Source organism: Aulonocara stuartgranti, assembly GCF_965226115.1.
Source record: "Aulonocara stuartgranti genome assembly, chromosome: 9".
Classification (NCBI taxonomy): domain Eukaryota; kingdom Metazoa; phylum Chordata; class Actinopteri; order Cichliformes; family Cichlidae; genus Aulonocara; species Aulonocara stuartgranti.
The window spans coordinates 4,468,426-4,475,091 of record NC_138960.1 but is presented as its reverse complement, the minus strand read 5'-3'; the positions used below and the strand labels follow the sequence as shown (position 1 = coordinate 4,475,091).

The window sequence follows — 6,666 nt, the reverse complement described above, 5'->3', positions numbered from 1 at the left end:
ACCTTGTTCATTTTCTTGAGAGACAATCCTAAAATATCAACAAGGCCTCTGGAGAAATTTCATTTACTGTAATTGTGGTTGTGCAGCTTAAAAAGAATACAGTGCCAAGACTGTTGTTAGTTCAGTATTATTAGAAGTTTAGTCACAGCTTTAAATTTCAAGAATGCTACTATCAACCTTTACATGCATGTTTACGGTTTGTATACAATTTTAAAGAATTTATGAGTTGTATTATGTGAGTGTGTTGAGATTTTACAACCATGTTTTGTTTTAAAACACCTTGTTAAAAGAAAAAATAAATTTGTGCAACCACATTTTATTGAGGTTTTTGGTCATCACAATCACCAGATGTATTGTCTTGGAACAAGATGACTCAAACTGATAACATTAACATTAATACAGTCATACAGTCAATACATCAAACATGGATCACTGATCAAATAGAATAGAAGTGTCAGATAAACAATATTGAAGAACACCAGAGAATAAAAGCAACAAACAAGTACAAAGCTAGAAAACAAAAATAATCACAATGCACATAAATTAATGCAATGAAAAAATTATTATTGAATTATGTTAGTATATATAACTATTGTATACTTGTAGAATGGTACCCTGACAAGCAAAAAGACTTGAAGCAAATGAACATTTGTTAAAAGGTCAATGCAAAAACAGAGCCTCAAATCACAAAATAGGTGGGTGACATATGAAATATGGCAACATAAAGTAAATTCAGCTTGGTCTCAAGCGTGTTAATTGGTGTTTTAGGTGGAACATTTTGAACATTTGTTTGATTTCTGGGAAAGAAAATGCAATGATATTCAAAACACCCCCCCCCCCCCCCACCTCTCTTAGAATTACTTAATGGTTGACACTCATTAATTTAACTGAGTGCAAAACTCAGATTAGCATACTAACCTGACCAGGAATTAAGCTATTCCAAAACCATGTGTATTACCTAATGCAAAGTCCATATTCTCCTGAAAGTCTTTGTAAGAGGTATGAAGTGGTAACTTTAAACAATTGATGCACGTGTTTGCAATGGGTAGTTTAGACATGGTTTGTGCATCTGGCTCTTGGTGAAGAAATTCAATGGACGGTTGTGGAGAGAAGCCAATTGGTGGCTCCAGTGGCGAAGGCAAGAATTGTCCCCAGCTTCTGTGTTCCGTCTTGATCTAAAGGAAAAGCAATACTGTCAAAAATGGCATTAAAGACAAAAAACACAGCAAGCATTTCTACTTTTAACTGATTCAATGAAAAGATGCACTGCATTATAAATTGAACACAATGCTTAAAACGCTAAATTTACCTTCTGCATCTGTTAGGTAGTCTCTCCAGAAACTAATGACAACTGCTTCAGCCTGCCTTTTATTGCTCCCAGCTGGAGAAAGGCGGATGGTAAAGAGGCTGTCAAGAAGGTCAGCTGTAAGTACTGAAGGTGACCAGCATAGAAGGGTGCGAAAACTCTCTGGGTGATCTTGGATTTTGTCCAGCACCTCAAGTGTCCGTAGTCCATCCTGAAATCTAAATGATAATCAGAATTACCTTTAAAATCACAAATCACATCAAAAATGAATGGATCCAAGAAGTATAATCTAAAACATATGAATTTATATATACAATAATTTTTACTTCAGATTATTCACATCATCAAAAGTGTATATCCCAAATCTGCATTTTTCATGTGATGCTGTCACCTTTGGAGGCATGGTGTACCTACACATAAAGAAATGTCACACAAAATTCCCAGAATACAAGGCAATCAGCATGGGTTTGAGTTACTTATTGGACAACAATAAATACATACATACATACCTTTCAAATGGACCACGGACTCTGTGTATTACTTGGAACATGATAATGTCATGTATAAGCAGATCCTTGTCTTCCAGCCTCCGTAGCGGCCTCAGGCAGCCAGTATTGGCTAAGTATTCCTGAAGTGGCTCAGTTGCTACTATCAGATCTTCAAAGGATTTACACTCTTTAACCTTCAAATAAAAAAATAAAAAATTAATGGGCCCCAATTAATACATGGAGTAGAACGAAATGCACACAATACTAAAACATTATCCAACAACTGACAAATCAGTTTTACCCTTTTAATTTTTTCACGCAGGTCACTATCGGCAACATCTTCTAAAACTGGTTTAGCCAAATCTGGGCCATCAACAAGGCAAGAGAAGAGTGTTGGGGACAGAAAGCCTGCTGGTGGACCACCATGTACAAGGCTTACTGCAATGGCTCTGCCTGCAATGAAGTACCTGTCCTCCCTCATGGCTAGAAATAATGAAAAACATTACATGTCAATAGATGCATGAAAGCGCTTGACAAGAACTTCATAAAAATGATTTTTTTATTGCATTACTCCAGGGATATCAGCCTAAAATCAATACATACCAGCACTATCAAGCGCCAAGTTCATTTTGCCTTCTTCACCCTCAAACATTGGAGACAGGGGCAAAGCTTCGATCAGAAGTCTTAGAAATTCTCTTCTTGGTCCACCCAAGTCAACAGCCTCTTCAGGTACTCCCATATCGTCAGAAAACCTGACAGAAATTGTGTGGCATGGATCATATGTCGCTCGTTTAAAACCTCTAATTGCTCCATCCAGGACTGTTGATCTATTAATGTTGAACTTGCATTTCTTCTGTTGGTTTACTTTTGCAGAAAGTTCCTCCAAAATATCTTTTGCTGATACCAAACAACTTGAAGTCCTGTAGGATTAGAAAAAAGAAAAGAAAAAAAAAGAAAAAAATATTGAAAAGAACATCAGTAAAAACATTCACATACAAGGGCTACAAGGACATACAAAGTTTTGTCAAAATCAGAATCAGCATACTTTATTAATCACCAAAGGAAATTATCATAATCATAAGCAAAATGTACAAAGGAGTATATTGCTCAGTGGCTTTTTATATTGTTTATATGTTTTGGAGAACTAGAAAGCACTAGAGCAAAGAAAAATAGTTTCAATGCACAATAAGTAAATTTCATTTCATTGTCAGATAGGCTGTTAAAAATTCGCTGCCTATTTCAAATAAAATAAAATTTGCCAGCATTATCATTTGACTCTGTAGACATTATTCAAAAAACTGTTTTGTTAACAGCAAATATAAATATCATATATGCATATAAATATCTGAGGATGGATTACACTCCTTCACAACACTGGTTACAGTATTGGATTGCAACAAATATGGTGTGTTTAATTGGCTACTGTAAAACATTTGTATTTGAAACTAACCTTTCGCTCTGCAGGCTTGCTAGTATAGCCTGGTTAAGTTCCTCATCATCAGAAGACATGTCAGATAGTGGAGTCATGATTGAAAGGTAGTTATCGTAGTTTACAGATTGACTGTGTGTTGATGTAGAGGGTAATGCTGAACAATGATTCTCTGGATTCCTGGTCTGGTAGGGTGAGCTTGAGGTATTTCGGCACGTCAGGACCAGAACTGGATCACTTAAAGATGCAGATGATGAGGTAGAAGGCTGACTAGTGGAAGGGTAGATTTCCAATGAAGACACTGGTAACTGGCTGAAGGAAATGTTTGTTGAAGCGCTGCTGTACTTGTGTGAGATACTACTTTCATGGGTCAAGGCAGGAGTTTCCGTTAATAATGTTCCATTACAAACTGATGAGGCAGGAGATTGCGTCGGAGCAGAGATTGGTTGGAAGGCAGCTGTTGAACTGGCAAAACTGTCTGAAGATGATGAGCACAGCTGCCTTGATGAAACAGGGTTTTCTTCAAAGTTTTCCTCACTGCTGTAGCTTGTAATATCATCCTTAGAAATAAAATAATAATTATAATAATTCACATATATTGAATTTGAACATTAAATACCATATATCCAACCTCTTCTGCTTATTCTTATCAGAGGTGGGGTGGTTGGAGCCTATCCCAGCTACCATAGGGTGAGAAATTTCAAGAGTTAATAGATCTTTCTCACAATTACTTTTACATACTAGGCAGACAAAATTGTAACACATCTCCTGAACAGCAGTAGTCTTACGTTCTATAATTCACAAACAGTCCAACAGAGCAGCTGTAAATTTAGTCAATACCAGAGCTTAGGATTAACATTTTAAAAAAGGAACATTAACTTGGTACTATTCTATCCAACTACAAAAGGTGAAAGGCAAGTTTAAAAAGAACAGACATGAGAAAGTTCAAAGGTTGTTTATGCACCAATTTCTGGTCTTCATATTATTACTGTACAGTGCTATGTAGATTCATTCAAAAGTCAAATAACGTACCAAAATTGGTTTTGATGGTCTGATGTATAGGGCTTTCGATTTATAAATTTTATGTATGAGATTTGCATCCAGCTCCTGTCCTGCTCGCAGTTTGGGCGCAATCAGTCTGTTGCCACAAGCCATCAGAAACTCCAGGCTGGAAAACAGTTACAGTAAGTTGTAAAATGTTTAAAATCCAAAACAGCAAAAATGTTCCAATAACTTTTTTAGAGCTAATCTTGTTTTCCTCTTTGAATCAGACTGAAACCAGTAGTAACAGAAGTAAACTTTATACAAATGTCAAAAAAGTATGCCAAAAATGGAGTGTTCAAGAAAGGATAACTGATTTGGTTCTTTTATTTTAGTTTACTGATTCATGTCTACCTGTTCTCTGACTTAAATCGTTATGTAAAGCTTTGAAATGCCTAGATATCGAAAAGACTACTGACAAAAGCTGTGTCGCATTAGGTTTCGACTGCTAGCACAACCTACCTTACATCAATAGAAAGTTTATCTCCAAAGGCGTCCCTTATTTGTTCAGAGACAGTTTTCTGGTCCCAGGATTTTTGGAATTCAAATCCATTCAATATATGCCCTTGTTCATGTAAATGTTGTTTTGTGCGATGCTTGACAACAACACTGCTTGATGGCCGTGGAAGAAGGATGACATCTTTGTTGAAAGTATCATGATAATGTGTCTTGGCCCTATAAAACAAAACAGAAACTATATTCAGATTTATGTATCTTTTGTTTTATTTACCTATACTTAGACACTATCAGTTCCTTGAGAAAGTTGCTAATGTCACTTGGTAGTGACCAGCTTACACGTTAAACTGTTGCTAAGCTTTTATGAATAAAATAAAATGTTACACAGTTTATATTAAAAAAAAACAGTATCGCAGCTAGCCATTTAGCCCACTTGAATATGTTTAAAGTTGCTTGTGCATGTAAGAGTTGAGTATAATAGCAAACACAAATAACAGAAACATAATTTGAAAGAAAAAAAATGCATAAAGTAATAGCATGCCTATAAATTGCCTTTGAAAAAAAATGGAAAATGTACGTAAAATAGAAAATGTTTTGGGGTTTGACCATTTTAATTCACTGACGCTTGAATTAAATAAATAAATAAATAAATATATAGTACAATGCATAAGGATTTTTTTTACTGCTCTACAGAGAGGCATACAAAGAAACATTTGCTATTACTTTTTACTTTGACTAAAGAACAAAAAAGACACCGATCATATTTCTTTTTTTCTTATTTCATACACTGTAGAAACTGGACTGAAGGCATGACTTGGCATCCATGTTTATCTACCTCTACAGTGGTACAGATATTGATCCACTCACAACACAGAGTTGGATTGATGTCTTCTAGCAAGATTAAAATTCTACCCCAAAAAATAAATAAATAAATAAATACAAAACTAAACAAAAACAACAGGAAAATTAACCCAACCTTTTATTTAGCAGGCTAATGTAGCTACCACCTCCCACATTAATAAAGAAGATTTAATAAAGTAATCTTAAAGTAAGCATCAACTTACACTCGGGTCACAAGTACAAACAGCCACTAATATTGAAATAAATGCCACGGTCTTTACAGTTTTTAATGTGGATGCTGCTGAATAAATTAGCTAGGGCTAAAAATTTATAAGGGTAAAAAAGTGCGTTGCTAAATCAGCAAAGCACATTTCGTATTTTGTATTTCGCAGTTGTATAGTTAAGTGGCAAACTGTTTTGTTTTTACCTTTTCCTTGATCTGCAGTTCCAGTTGCCAAAGTGTTTTTGGGTCTGATATCGCAAAGACTGCCCCACTCCAGTCGAACTCCGTGTAGCTACTTGACTCGTTGAAGATACCCGGGTGTTAGCTGATCTAAAAAGTTCCCTCATCTCACTTTCCACCGTGCTGTGGATAACACTGGGTGCAGTTGAGCCCGTCCCATCTCGATCAAGTGACGAGGACAACGATGTGACCGTTTCAGGAGATGATAAAATATTTCTTAACAACCCGACAGCTTGCTGAAGAACTCCAGTTTCTTCTCCCCCCTCCATGCTGTCAGACACTTGAAAGTGACCCGCGCGTGCTTCTCAGCCAATCACAGCGGTACAGACACCCAGCCTTCCGTTTCCATTAAACTCCTTCCGTTTCCACTATACTCTTTCATTCACATACATTATTCTCTTGCATACATATATTTTCTTCAGATATGTATGCATTCTCTTCTTACATACATATATTATTTGTAAGATTAAATGCATTTTGAATGCATGTAAATTAGAGCAAAATGTAGGAATGCATAAATGAAAATGCATGTATGTTAGAGTGCAAATGTGTAAATATGTAGATTAAAATACATGTATAAGAGAGCATAATATTGCAATGTGTGTGTTAAATATGTGTAAACATGAGAATAAAAATATCTAAA

General features: G+C 35.7%; 3 long non-coding RNA genes across 4 annotated transcripts; all 3 read right to left on the bottom strand.

The window, feature by feature from the left end:
• Window positions 1-852: 852 nt before the first annotated feature.
• Window positions 853-1,905, bottom strand: LOC309714904. Its single transcript, XR_014279086.1, has 3 exons — window positions 1,816-1,905; window positions 1,310-1,524; window positions 853-1,175 (listed from the first exon to the last, which is right to left on the bottom strand). It is a non-coding gene; the product is annotated as an uncharacterized lncRNA (long non-coding RNA).
• Window positions 1,902-3,710, bottom strand: LOC309714895. Of its 2 annotated transcripts, XR_014279073.1 has the most exons (4): window positions 3,245-3,710; window positions 2,398-2,714; window positions 2,096-2,277; window positions 1,902-1,988 (listed from the first exon to the last, which is right to left on the bottom strand). It is a non-coding gene; the product is annotated as an uncharacterized lncRNA (long non-coding RNA). The 2 variants fall into 2 exon arrangements; XR_014279074.1 differs by having other exon boundaries at window positions 1,918-2,277.
• A 5-nt stretch (window positions 3,711-3,715) lies between these two features.
• On the bottom strand, window positions 3,716-6,412 carry LOC309714894. The gene is made up of 4 exons (XR_014279072.1): window positions 5,988-6,412; window positions 4,727-4,939; window positions 4,256-4,391; window positions 3,716-3,783 (listed from the first exon to the last, which is right to left on the bottom strand). It is a non-coding gene; the product is annotated as an uncharacterized lncRNA (long non-coding RNA).
• Window positions 6,413-6,666: the final 254 nt, after the last annotated feature.